Source organism: Onychostoma macrolepis, chromosome 14 (genome assembly GCF_012432095.1).
Source record: "Onychostoma macrolepis isolate SWU-2019 chromosome 14, ASM1243209v1, whole genome shotgun sequence".
In the NCBI taxonomy this organism is placed as follows: Eukaryota; Metazoa; Chordata; class Actinopteri; order Cypriniformes; family Cyprinidae; genus Onychostoma; species Onychostoma macrolepis.
In genome coordinates, this window is record NC_081168.1 from 5552699 (window position 1) to 5566370 (window position 13672).

The 13672-nt window shown below is 35.9% G+C and overlaps 1 protein-coding gene across 12 annotated transcripts in view; it reads right to left on the reverse strand.

Annotated features, from left to right (window-relative positions):
• The window catches only part of pcdh11 (protocadherin 11), a 203751-nt gene that overhangs the window by 40908 nt on the left and 149171 nt on the right, over positions 1-13672 (reverse strand). The window contains exon 8 of one of the 12 annotated variants that reach the window (XR_009274189.1): positions 2481-2599. The exons of the other annotated variants lie outside the window; for them this stretch is intronic. The gene's annotated coding sequence lies outside the window, so the exon portion shown is untranslated. The remainder of the gene's footprint in view (positions 1-2480; positions 2600-13672) is intronic. 12 annotated transcript variants of the gene reach the window in all.

Genomic DNA, 13672 nt, shown 5'->3' on the forward strand with positions numbered 1-13672 from the left:
ATAGTGCGCAGAGCTGGGTAATAACTGATTACATGTAATCTGGATTACGTAATCAGATTCCAAAAATTAAGTACTTGTAATTAGAGTAAGTTACATTTTAAAATACTTGTAATCAGTTACTTTTTTTATGGATTACATGATTACATATTATTCACACAATAGCAATAAATTACTCATAATTCATTGATTCTCCCTAATTTCTCTTTTTCATCTTTTAAATTTTCCTTTCTAAAATAGCCTACCGATTATATACATATTATATATGTATATATAGTCCAGTTTTCTGGACATTCACACAAAGATCAGTCATTAGTCAGGTGGCGACAGCATTGGACCACTGGATTTACAAAAATCATTTCAGGTTTAAGAAGGGTTTCAGCATTGCATCAGGTACTGAAGAACACATTCATTTTTCTTTGAATTATCACTCAGTAGGTTATTTAACCATGTATTATTAATTATAACTAATTCAAATGCACATATTCACGTTATTTCTTAGTTACATGTAATGCAGGCATTACAGAACTTGTTTTCATCTAAACCTTATTCACCAAATATATTTGCTTCAAGTACCCCTGAGATTTTAAAATAAATATTTAAATAATTATCACATTTGCATGTTCACGGTTTCTTTGATGTTGATTAATGATCACATTGCATGCAGGTAAATAAAAATATTTCATTTTTCTTAGTAAGTGTTTTATTTAAAACAAAGTCTATAGAAATACAAAGACGGTTCACTCCTATATTTAACTGTAACACGCTATATGGAGGAATAGTTCCACCTTCTAAATGAAAGAGCCATATTTCCCATAGAAACCTGGGGCACGTTCAAGCTCAAACCGGTGCGCAATGTTTTGCTATGGTTGAACGACATGTTTTCTGGAAACGGTGTGCAACGGGGTTTGAGATATGTTTTCTCATCAGCAGCAACATGTATATAAACCACGCGTATTAAAGAGACAGCTCGCACAATGGGTCCAAGTAAAGTCGTTTACAAATGTGTCCGATGCAGCTCGGTATACGCAACAATTTAAGATATTAGAAGACATGTTTGTCGTAAGAGTTTTATAGTAACAATATAGCATAACAACATGATGATGTAGTTGTTTATATTTTTAGCTTCATTGCAAGGCAAGTTTATTTATATACCAAATTTCATACACAATGGTAATTAAGTGCTTTACATAAGAATGGATGGCAAGGGCAGTGACTAACATTGAGCGTATTTTGCAGTATTAAACAGGGTGTCCAACCACCGTTTCCGTTTAATAAACGTTTTGCAATGTTTTGACGGGGCTGAACGCAGCCCTGACTAGACCAGTCAATGCACATGCACAGTAAGCACGTTACGACTCTGCATGCACATTGGCTGGTTCAGCCTGAAAAATAAGCTTTTTAAACTCTATTTGAGCATAAGAAACAACATTCATGGGGCAATTAATTTCAGATTTTTGTTGCTGATTTGACATATGGAATTTAATTGTGAGTTCAGCGAGCAGTTTTTGAGATTTCAGGATTCCCCCATTCATTAAGATCGGTCTTTTATGAGCTGCCCGGGAAGTTGCAAATATGTCCGCAGAGTGAACAGACTTTCCTCAAAAGGGAGTTTGTTTTAAAATTATCAAGATTTTAATTTTTTCTGATTAATTAATTGTCAGCTTTTCATTAAACTCACCCCCCCCCCCCACCCCATTTTTGTCATGGAATCTGGAATCAGTAACAGATTACAATTTGTAAGTAATCTACCTAGCTCTGATAGCGCATATACTATTCAGAGAAATCATCATCATCTGAAGTCATCTCATTTCAAGACATTGTGTGACATTGTAATGTGCTTTTGTGAGGTCTGATGTAATTTTAAACAAGCAGACTGATCATAGTTCAATAACTGATTGTGCACTACAATCATTGTTAATAAATGGTAATTTGGTTAATAAATGAAAAGGAGTCTCATAATTTGCAGTTGAATTTTAATAATGACAGAATGTTAAATGACTATAATTACTCACTTTATCTTTAACCTTCCATTTAACAGAGGTATCAGTAATATTAGTCTTGAATCAACAACAAAATAAGTGGTATCACCCACTTCCACAAATAAGAGCTGAATCTTCAGAAAATGGTGAATTGACACCCCTAGGGATCCTTAAAACCTTCAAAAATGTAATGAAAGCTGACATTGGTCGCGCTTGGCAAAGAGTGTCAGATGACAGAAACTCTGCAATGTTTGGACAAGATTAATTGCACCAATTGAGAAAATAGCAGGGCATTTGTACGGAAAGAAACATTTGCTGTGAAACAGATACCAATCAGCGTGCCATCAGACTGCTGAAAATACAACAAGCTTGACGCCAAAGAAAGAAAGAAAGAAAGAAATGCCAAGGATCAGATTTTCTGATGCTAACCTCCAGACAAAAAAAAAAAAAGACAGGAAGTCATCACTCCCTATAGTCTATTGGCAGAGAGATTTATCTCACCTATGACTCACAGTCTCCAGGTATCCTACTTCACCTCAGACCTAATTTTGGGAGGGATTTGTCATAGTTTGAAGCTCACTTGAAATGGATGTATAAAAATGGTCTGCTGTGATGTTCTCCTGTGGAGGTAATACAGCAATAGATGAGCAAATCTTGCATTGTCAAGCAATAACATAGTCACAGGAAAATAATCTAAGCAGAAGTATAAATCACTTGTGCTAAATAACATTCAGACTAAAGTTTCGCCTGCAGCACACTTGATTGATTTAAATTGATAAAGTCGCTTCCTGGTTTATGTTCTACGCCATAATATTGCACTGTTACATTTGTGCTCTGCCTCCATATCCTTCATTCTGGAATTGTTTTTTCTAAAGTTCACTCTGAAATAATCACAGCTACACAAACTACAACGACGGCTTCGAGAAGCTTTTGTGACAAAACAAGACTCTTATGTATTGTGTGAAGAAAATAGGAACATCCTCCATCTCACATCACGCTAAACAGAAGCAAGCGACGATGAGAGCAGAAATGATCAATGATTTGGGGTCAACAAACGTATAAAGAACTCGACATAACACCTACTTTAGTGGTGCGCTTAAAACAACAGCTAAATATACATCAGTAAACTGCAGCTGAGTGTTGTTTCTGCTCGGGTTTAGATGATACGTGAGGTACGCAACCATGAAAAAAAAGACAGACTAAATGTTGTTTACAAATACACACTGACAGGTCGGATAATGTTGCGTTGTTTTTTCACGTCAAAGAATGACAGTGACATTTAACGGGGAAATAAAAGATATAAAATAAAAAAAAATAAATAAAAAAAAGATCCTAAGAAATGACCATTTGGATGAATATATGACCTCCACTGACACAGAAAAAAATAACTGGACATACTATTGTGATATTTCATCCCATTACAGCTTAATATGTCAAAAGTGCAGTAAAATAACCATTCGAATCAAGTGCAAAAAGCCCAGACAGGATAATAGGGTGAGACTATCATAATATCGTTGATAATGAAATGAACATAATGTCAAGCCAACCACGATCATTTACCCTGGGCTCAGTAAACACAACCTTGGGGGAACATGGTTAAAATAATTAGGTGTCTGACAAACCCTGTCACTGTTCCACTGTGGGGTAGTTATTTTGGTTCCCTCTCAAATAAATAATGATATATCAACAACAAAAAGTTCCCTTTTAACGCGCTTTGGAACATTGTTTCGCTGTTGCGTGACATGTGCACCTGAATCTTCGCCTCCTTGCGTTCGTCTGCTGTTGTCTTCTATTTTCATGCAGGATGAGACAAATAAAATCCCCAGAAATCAGGGGCCTTGAAATGGCCTGTGGCTTCATGAAACAAGCCGAGGGTGGAGGCAGTCACAACACGAGCTTCCTCCATTAATAGCAGAAACAGACGTGAGCAGAATGGCATGCATTACCAAACAAGACAATTAAAGGGTCATGCCTTGAGAAAACATGGAAAAGATTCTCTGCAACACAGACAGACAGCTTGAAGTGATGCGAAATTACATTTATGTCTTGTCCATCAATTTATTCTTCTTTTAATGGATAAATAGCCATCCATTATGTGATATCATCTTGGAAAGTCCAATCTGAAGAACAGCAATTGCTTTGGGAGATAATGTGAGCGTAACAAAAGAAAAAAAAAATAATAATAAAAAAAATCCATGTTTCCACAGTCGCTCTGACTTGTGAATATTTTAACCAATCAAATTCTTTCGAAGGCAAACTTAGGTCATGAATCGACTGGAAGTGACACTTCGATCAGCATTTATTTCTAAACGCAAAACAACATTCCCAGTAAATTTGCTGACAACGAACAAAGTGCTTAAACTTAGAAACCCCCTCGGATGCTGAGAGGCACACACTGTAATTTTTAGTTATTAAGAATTCGCACAAGTACTGTAATTAGTGTGTGAATGACAACAGTCAACTCAGTGAGCGCAAATGCAATCACTGAGCTGTAACAACACAAGATTTTTTTTTTCAAAGTGAAAACACTACAAACAATCTTTGGATAATAACTTATTATTTCAGTATTATATGAATAAGATCAATACGATTTGTATGTTTTCATTCATTAAATGGGGCAATTATGTGTGATTAACCTCCATTAGTGAAGAAAAGAAATACAGTGTGTGGATGAAAGAGCACGTATTGGGAGGTTTCTTGTATTTGTGTGAAAGTTGGACAACAGTGCCCATGCATAATCTGTAGCCTGTAGCAGTCAGATGAGAGCCAGCAGGTTCTGAATCGCAGCTAATCCAGCTAGGATTTTTTCAGCGTACACAGATGTAAGTCACACCGCATTTATGAAGCTGAAAAAGGTTTGCAAGAAATATTGTACTGGTACAGACAGATAATAGCACTCATTTAATATTTATCACGCAACAAGAAGTCTTTTCAAATAAGGTCACATTGCCTGACATTGACACGCTTACGAGTAGGATTAGCTGTAATGAATCTGAATTGCTAGACACAACAGCAGCTACATCAGGAATTCGCAAAGTTTTTGATTTCCAAATACACTGTAAAAATGTTTTTTTTTTTTTTTTTTCTTGGTTTTGCAAATAAATCAGATTACTGGAGGAGATTTTACAAGAAAATACCATTTCAGCCTTTCTACTTCAAAATTTTACATTTAATTCAATGTGTTATTTGACAGTTCTTTGTAACTGTGTGTGAAATTTACGGGAATAAGACACAGGAGAAGAAAGAACACTCTTCAGCAAAAAAAGAAAAGAAACAAATGTTAAATCATGGCTGAATTGGATCATTGAAGGTCAGCAAGACACTGGTAAATAAAATGGGATTAATCAAAGGGTACTGTATTTGTGTTATTTGATATATTTAATAAAGGTTTGCATCATATTCTGAGTTTGCATTTCACAGTTTTTATTAATTTTGAGAAATATTGAATCTTTGGGATAACAAAGTTAATGGTATTATTTTTTATGAAAAAGTAACTCATATTTTCATATTTATTTATCCAGTGTATGATGATTCCTAAAACAAAGTATATACACATATTTTAAGACTCATTCATAATGTGTCAGAAAAATAGTATGTGATTGAAAATTTTGGCATTGTCCTAAAAATATTTAAATACTATCTGGAAGTTTTTTATTAAATGATTGAAAATAATAATTAATAATTGGAATGTACTGGTATGCCATGATTTGTTCAAATTATTATAAAAATATAAAGCATGCTTTTTTTTTTTTTTTCCCTAGACCCCACAGCATCTTCCTGGTGGTCCCTGGATTTCACGTTAAAAATCCCCCAGCCAGCATCATTCACCACTTTTAGTTTCATTATTTTAAACGACCAAATCAACACGCTAATGCTTTCGCAGCACATTCTTTAGGGCCAAACCGAATGCATTGTTTCAGTTCAGCTGGGTGATGCAATCAAATAATGTAGCAATATATCACAGCTATCAAAGCCATGCATTTGGCAGGTTATACTCCAATCAATCATGTCAGGATGGCTTTGTGGAAAGCCTGCTTAAGCCCAGCAAGTGTAGGTGTGCAGGAGAACATTATTAAAGGCAGGGATCAGAGCACGCTCGCGCCAAGTAACAGTCAAAACTTGGTCGCGGTACAGAACAGCTAAGGTCAGTGAACAAGCCCAGCAATTTTCTTGATAGGCTTTTAAAGCTATGCTCAATCTTCCTGAACAATTCTCTGAAAACTTCTCTGATGTGAGGTAAATTGCTGTGCATCAAGGCTGTTTCGAGACGTTAGTGTCCAAGGATGAATTAATAATGACCGTTTGCATGTCAGTTTATAATGATGGCTTGAAATAAAGCTTTGTGCTAACACAACATACATTATTTTTGCTGTTGAGCTTGTTAAACAGAAGCAGAAAAGAAGATGAAAACGACAAAGAACAAAAGTGGAAACTTGGAGCAAAGAATCTGCCCCTTATTTTCAAAGAAAATTTGTGGGCCGTCTTACACAACGGCACCATTAATACCTACAAATGTTGATGCCACATGGGTCCTTCCAGTTATTTCTCGGTTCCTCAGTGTATAACTTTAATTAACTGATTTTTTTTTTTTTTTTTTAAACTACTGACATCTATAATCGCTAGTATTGTAAGTTTGGTGTGAATTTGGCCGTCTTTATTTTGGCTGCCTGCAGAGTGTGGTGCTTTAATGATGAAAGGAGAATGGCTTCAAAGAGATTAGCTCATCAGCTGATGCCAATAGACGAACAATGCGGCACCATATTTCTGCTCGGGCATTGTGTATCTGAATACAGAGCTTTCTGTAATTTGATTATATTGGACCTTCCGTTTCAGTCCTTTTAGTAGGAAAGACAAAGACTTGGACAGCGGCATATAATGTGAATATTAACGAAACCACAAAGATACATTCACTGCAAAATATAGGTTTCCTAATCTGTATTTTTGTTTTGTTTTTCAGTTTGATGTGATAGATTTATCCCACAAGTAAAATTACTTTACATATCAAGACTGAATTTCGGTTATTTTTCTTACTAGATTGGCAAATATAGTTTGTTGTTGTTTTAAGAACAAGTCAACTGCATTTAGTGAAGTTAATGCTTAAAAATAAAAAGAAAGAAAGAAAAACCCATTCCTATTTTGGTCGATTGGTTTAAAGTAAAGTAAATAAGTAAATATAAGTAACTAACTAACTAACTAACTAAATAAAGTATGTTAGTTGAGAAACAAAACTGCTTAAGTTATAAAGACAATTTCAGAGAATATATCATGAATTAAGTATTATTTATGTTCAATCGGCAGTTTTTTCCTCCCCTGGAGGAAAACAAGGGGAAAACATTTGATAATTTGTGGAATATATATAAAGTTACCTGAGAAACAAACTTACTAAAGTTATTAGGATTTGAGTTCAGAGAATATATCCTGAATGTATTATTATATGAAGTTTATTATTCTTAAATAATTGGCAAATCGAGTTTTTCTTGTTTTAAAAGTAAATCAAATACATTTAGTCAGGTTTTGCTTAAAATGTTATTTGCAGGTGGAAAATATGGTTTATGCTTTAAACATGAAAAACCTATTTGTAAAACTGCTTAAGGTATTAATAAGTAATTTCAGAAAATATCACTTGAATTAAGTTTATTTCTCTATTTCTCAAACTGGCAAATTTAATTTTCACGTTTTAAGAATAAACCTCTATAAACAAAATTTAGTGAAGTTTATGAAAGCAAGACAACAAGGAACACCTATTTGCCAATTCAGTAAGAAAACAAAGTTCAATCAAAATTTATTTTCTGAAAACTTATTATCATACACAACCATGCTTCTCAAGTAAACTAGAAAACGAGACAAAAAAAAAAAAATAATAATAATAATAATAATAATACAGGTTAATAACTTTTGCATTTAAGAGCTGTTTTTGACTTTCGGAATCTTTGTTTCACAAAATAATGCCTGAAGGGAAAGCATTGGTGCATGGAAAGAAAATAAAAAAGAAATAATTAATTAAAAAAGAAGGCCCTAACCTCATGATCACATTGTGTTGGTGCGGCACACTGCAATGGATGAACTGATCTGGTGGAGGTCAGCAGGGAGCAGCAGGACGTATAGTTTTTAGACACAAATGTGCAGCTAGGTCCCTCGTTCTGCACAACCCCTCCCTGAACTCGTGTCTCAGAGCTTGTTAAAAAGGCCCAGTCATGTGGTGTGTTATTTTAACGGCTGTTCCCTTAGATTGGCCTCAGTGGCATCATGAAAGCCCATAACGGCAGATTCATCACTCTCATTGTTCACAGAGGGCATGATGGCCCGATACCAGCGCCTTGTAGGTGTGCGAAAGTCACTCGCGATGAAATCTGTCAACACAACGGATGTCACGTCTCCATACCCTGCCTTTTATCTCCCGTAGGACTTGATGAGACTGCACTGGCCTTTGACAGTCTTTAGAAATTACTAGCGAGTGCTGACATTTGATTTGTGCTTGCTCTGCTGTGCTCAAGCAGAACTATAACTAATCGGTGATTGATGGCATCAAAACTACAATGACACATAACGCCGATATAAAACGACAGTATACTGTATGGCTTTTTCAATCTGCCATTTCTTTTATAACCTCTTTTAACTATCAGGTGGTCATTAGCATTTGACAAGAATTATGCATGAGGTTCAACCCTCAGGACAACTGTGCATCATAATTTGCTGTGACTGAACTTTATTACGAGGAACGGCGTCTACAAATCTTAACTAAGTGTGTGTTTTCCTAGAAAAATGCATGAAAAGCAACTGAAATTAAATGGATGGGTCATAGCCATGTATTTTATCAAGCAAGGCATTTCTACCTAAACTGAATGGCTGAGGTAATATGTATCCTATCAATATATAAAAATGCATATTGTAACAGTGTAGCCTAACTATTTTATATGCCGGATTCCACAGGGAATAGGAAAATATGCTTTGCGTATGCCAGAAATGAATGCATTTTCATCTGGTTTTGTGGGACTGTAAGTGATATCAAGTTTCAGTTCGGAAGAAATTGTCTTTTATAAGTGCAGATGCAATGTATCCATACTAATATAGTTGAGAGCCACATCTTAGAATGTTAATTTTACCGGACACGACAGAGATCGAAACAGATTTCTTTGAACGGCTGCCCTTATACCTATGCAAAAAGATCACATTTCTAAAGTACACGAACGGAGCAAGTCACTTTCATTTTAACCCCTTCAGAGTCACAGCAGGCCCACTTTGAGTCATCTCTACACTGTAAAATCGAAAAAGTTGGCAAAACTCACACACAAAAAATAATAATCAGTAATCAGTTGCATCAAAAATTTTAAGTAAATAATTTTTTACTCTTACATTTTAATTGCTTTTACCTTGAAATATTTGAGTGAGATAACTTGTACATTCACTTAAAATTATCATGTAATTTTTCTTAAATATTTTTAGAAGTGGAAAAAAACTTACATAATATTAAATATTTATAATTTACTCGCCCTTTCGAGTGCCATCGCAAAGCATGCTGGGGAAATAGAAATCCCAGCCCAATTTCATTTTGTCTAAATAAAAAAAAACAGCCACGTTAATAAAACTCAAACAGATTACTTAAAATGAGTCAGTTTTGTGAACTCAAAAGAAAAGGAAAGTTCTAAATACTCATAAAAAAGTTAATTAGTTTAACTTAAGTTTGCCCTTCTCAAATCAATTAATTCAAGTGTTAGGGTTTACGGTGAGTACAAAAAACTGACGCTTGGTTGCCACTTTTTGACCTTTGCACGTCCATATGCCCAGTGGAATCAAAACAGGAAGCATGATATCATAGAACGGATGAACTCTTATTTTTCCTCCTGTCTCTCTCCTTCACAGACGTCACGTTCAAAGGCAAGCCAAAATCCATGTAAGAAGTTTTGTCTCCACACAATTTCTAATCTTGACAGGTGGAGGATTCGGAAAATGGATTGAGTCTGGATTTGGAAGGGAGGTGTGTCAGGCTGTCTCATTCTATTTTTTTCCCCTCTCAGCTCTGCACCAATTTCATATTGATGAGCTCGGCACCAACTCAAATTGCATGTCTTCTTTAAACATTTAACCAGCAAAGCGAGCGATCATACTCTTTACTGAAATCCTGCTCAAATCCAAATGCAAATCCCATTGCAATGAATAGATCACAGAGAAAGGATTTCGCAAGCGCCATACAAAGAATCATCACTTTTAAGATTGCTACACACACTTTCAGTAGAGTTTGAGAATGTTTCTTTAAGTTGATTATTATATTCATATATGTATATTACTTCTTCGCAACTGGCCTCTTCAGAATATGAGCCTTTAAACATGTTTTGGTACTGTGTGGATGAAAAGCATCGTGATCACTGTGGGAAGGCAAATGGGTTTGCTTTTCTGTGCTGTACTAAAGGGAACCGTACATTCAGACAACAATTATCCTATACTCCTGCCCTATTACACCCCTGCATTGACTTATCCATGGGAGCGATGCAGAACAAATCAGTTTCTCTCTCTGTAACTGCTGGTTTCAATGAATTATTGGCATTGTTGCTTATGGTGACTATTAATTATGCTTTGTCTTAATCTTATAGACAGGAGCCAGTTAATTGTGCTGTTTTTCTTCTGAATTTTATACTCAAAATGGTCACTTTTTGGACATAATTAAAGAGATTTCATCTATTACATTTTTTCGCTGAGTCTGTAATATTTTTAAATGTTTTTTTTAAAAGAAGACCCTTATGCTCACTAAGGGTGCATTTATTTGATCAAAAATACAGCAAAATTGTGAAATATTATTCCAATTGTTAAATCATTTTAATATAGTTTAAATGTAAAGGTACAGCTGAGGTACATTTTTCAGGACTTTTTGAATATGCAGATAAACTATTCATTTATCTTATAACCTATCTTATCTTATATTACATTATATAATTTATCATAAATAGAAATCTTTTGTAACATTATTAATGTATTTACAGTCACTTTTGATCAATTTAATGAATCCTTCATAAAAACAAAACAAAACAAAACACCTACTGACCCCAAATTTTTGATGTTTTATAATTAAACAAGCATAAGAAGCAGTTTTTGTTATATTCATTCAGTGATTTACTCATCTGCCACAACAATGAATAAATTAATAATCTTCATTTCGGGCTTTTCTTTAGCAAATACTGCTACGTGCAATTAACTGTGATTAATATGATTAATTAAACTACGTATTATAATAAAGTAATGAATTTGATTAAAATTTTTAATTGATTGACAGCCTTACTATTTGCATACCAATGCAAGTCAGTTCAGTCACTTGCGTAACCTGCTGAGATGTTTGCATTTACAATTCTAAACAGCCTTTATAGGGCTTTTTTGCTTTCACAATGAAAAGAGATATGGAAACCCATGTCTCTTCTGTGCCAGTCAAACCCATCCTCTTGAATGTCTTGAAAGGACACAGCTTAGAAGAGATAATCAAGGAATATATAAAGGAATCTCTCCTGCCCCAAGCCAACCATTGGTCCTTTTACGAATTCATCTGCAGCCTTCAGAGGGACTTAGCATTATATCTTAAACACTTTCAAGAGATAACCAAATGAATGAGGGAGAGATATGTTTTACCAAACTATTTAATACATTTTCTTCTATTATTTATTTTTAATTTTTAATTAATTAATTCATTTTATTTATTTATTTTTATTTTTTATGTCCAAAGCATATTTGATTTTAAATACTGTTTCCAGTGTCTTGTTACTTGTGTCTTCACTGCTCAACACTGTAAGCCATAACCGTGTAACAAGCCTATAAAACAACAATATATTTGGGTGCGTTATTGCGCTCCGGACGAAATCTCACACTATTCCGAAGTATCTACACATGATGGAAAATGAGCTTTGGAAAGTTCGAGCCCAGAGAACTGCATTTATTGGCAGACAGGTAATCGCTCTAATGGGCCATTTCCAGACGATTAAGAGTCACCTTTTGTGTTTTATTTTTATTGGAAAAAGAAAGCAAGGGAATCTGACCTAGAGTGGTGCATGAATAATTTTGGCGCGTAAATCATGTCCTTACATGAAATTAGGACATCGTTAAAGAAAAGGAGGGGTCTGAAGCGCTGCATTACTGCAGCTGGGAGCCTAGAAATACCCATGCGTATTAGAAGAGACGGCGATCGCACTCCTAATGTATTTAAGTGCAATCCACTCGAGATGGGCTAAATGCCACGCTTGATGCTATATCTTAACTTAATGCTTTGTCAATATTTATTCGCTGCTGTGATGATCGTGAGGTTCTGTAGCTGCGTGTGGTCTTCAGCCTCCTTTAAGGATCGGCTCTCCTGTGGCACATATGTCAATTTGTCAGGTGATTTATGATGTTGACTAACTGAGCTGGTATCACCTAACTCATTCGGAGAGAGGCCGTACAGGATACTTGGCAGGCGTCCACTTTGTAATGGGAAAAGCAGTAGGCAAGCATAACCCTCATGAGGCAGCCAGGAAAGATGAGAAAATAAGTGGGTCAAGCACTAGGCACAAGGGCACGAGGATGGAACAGGACCTGTGAAATCAATGCCGCTTTCTTCAAGAGTCGCTTTTGTGGGATATCGAACACTGCAAAATGTGTAGCAGAGCGGCGGCTGACAGCGACGAGGTGATATCCTTTTATATTTAGCTTTGATTATTTCATCCTCTGGTGATGGCAGTCATTTAAACACATAGCAGCCGACAAGGTTCATATTGTCTCCCCTGCCACGCCATTCTTCTCCAGCCCTGGAGCGTGCCGAGTAATCAGGGATTCTCGCTGTGTGTAGACTTTGGCGACACCAGGCACAAAGCTGTGAACGAGGAGTATCCTGTGATATCCCATGCACTTTTACACCACATTCCCGCTTTGTTTAATGACGCCACGGCAAAGGAACATTTGCGGCTTTAATGGAAAACATTTCCCGAGACGGAATCCGCCGCCAAAGCGGCTCCATTGTGCATTCGGCACATTTACCTGAGGAACCCACTGACCGGTGGATATCTCACCTTGCTGACAAGATGTCACTGTTTCAAACCACATCAGAGACACAGCGTGCTTCTCCCTCGACTTGAAATCATTTATTTATTGCATTCTGGCTGTGGGCACAATGCCACTGCTACTCTCCACCCTTTATGTACTCGTAGCAGCGTTTTAAACATTTCACTGCTTACTACAGGTGTGTTTTCCCAAAGATAAGCCGTTTTGCTTTAGGTTAACTGTGTTATCTGCCTTACATTGCTGTGTTAGGTTTATCTGGAGTTAGCACTTCCTTTGTTGCCTTGAGGTCTCCCACAGGCAAGAGAGAGGATGTCTGGCTCATCAACTGTTTTCTCATTACGCTTCTTTTTAGTAACAATGCAACACAATAAAGGCTAAGGCAAATTATCAAGCCTAATGAACATCCTATGAATCAATGGAACGGAACAGAGGCGTTTTAAAGAAACGTTCAGAGGGAATGAGATATTTTTCCAGACCAGTGTGATGCTTTCTAAACTGACTAGGTATGAGACATTTCTGATGCAACCAATAACACCAAAGGGAATTCGCTATGAATTAATTATTTGTGTTCAACTTTCAAATATTTTGATGCCAAGTGCTCCCACAAAAGGATGGTCTCTTTGCTAGGGAACCCCTTCCTAAAATATGAAACCAGCTTGGGGTAGGATTTTTAATTGTTT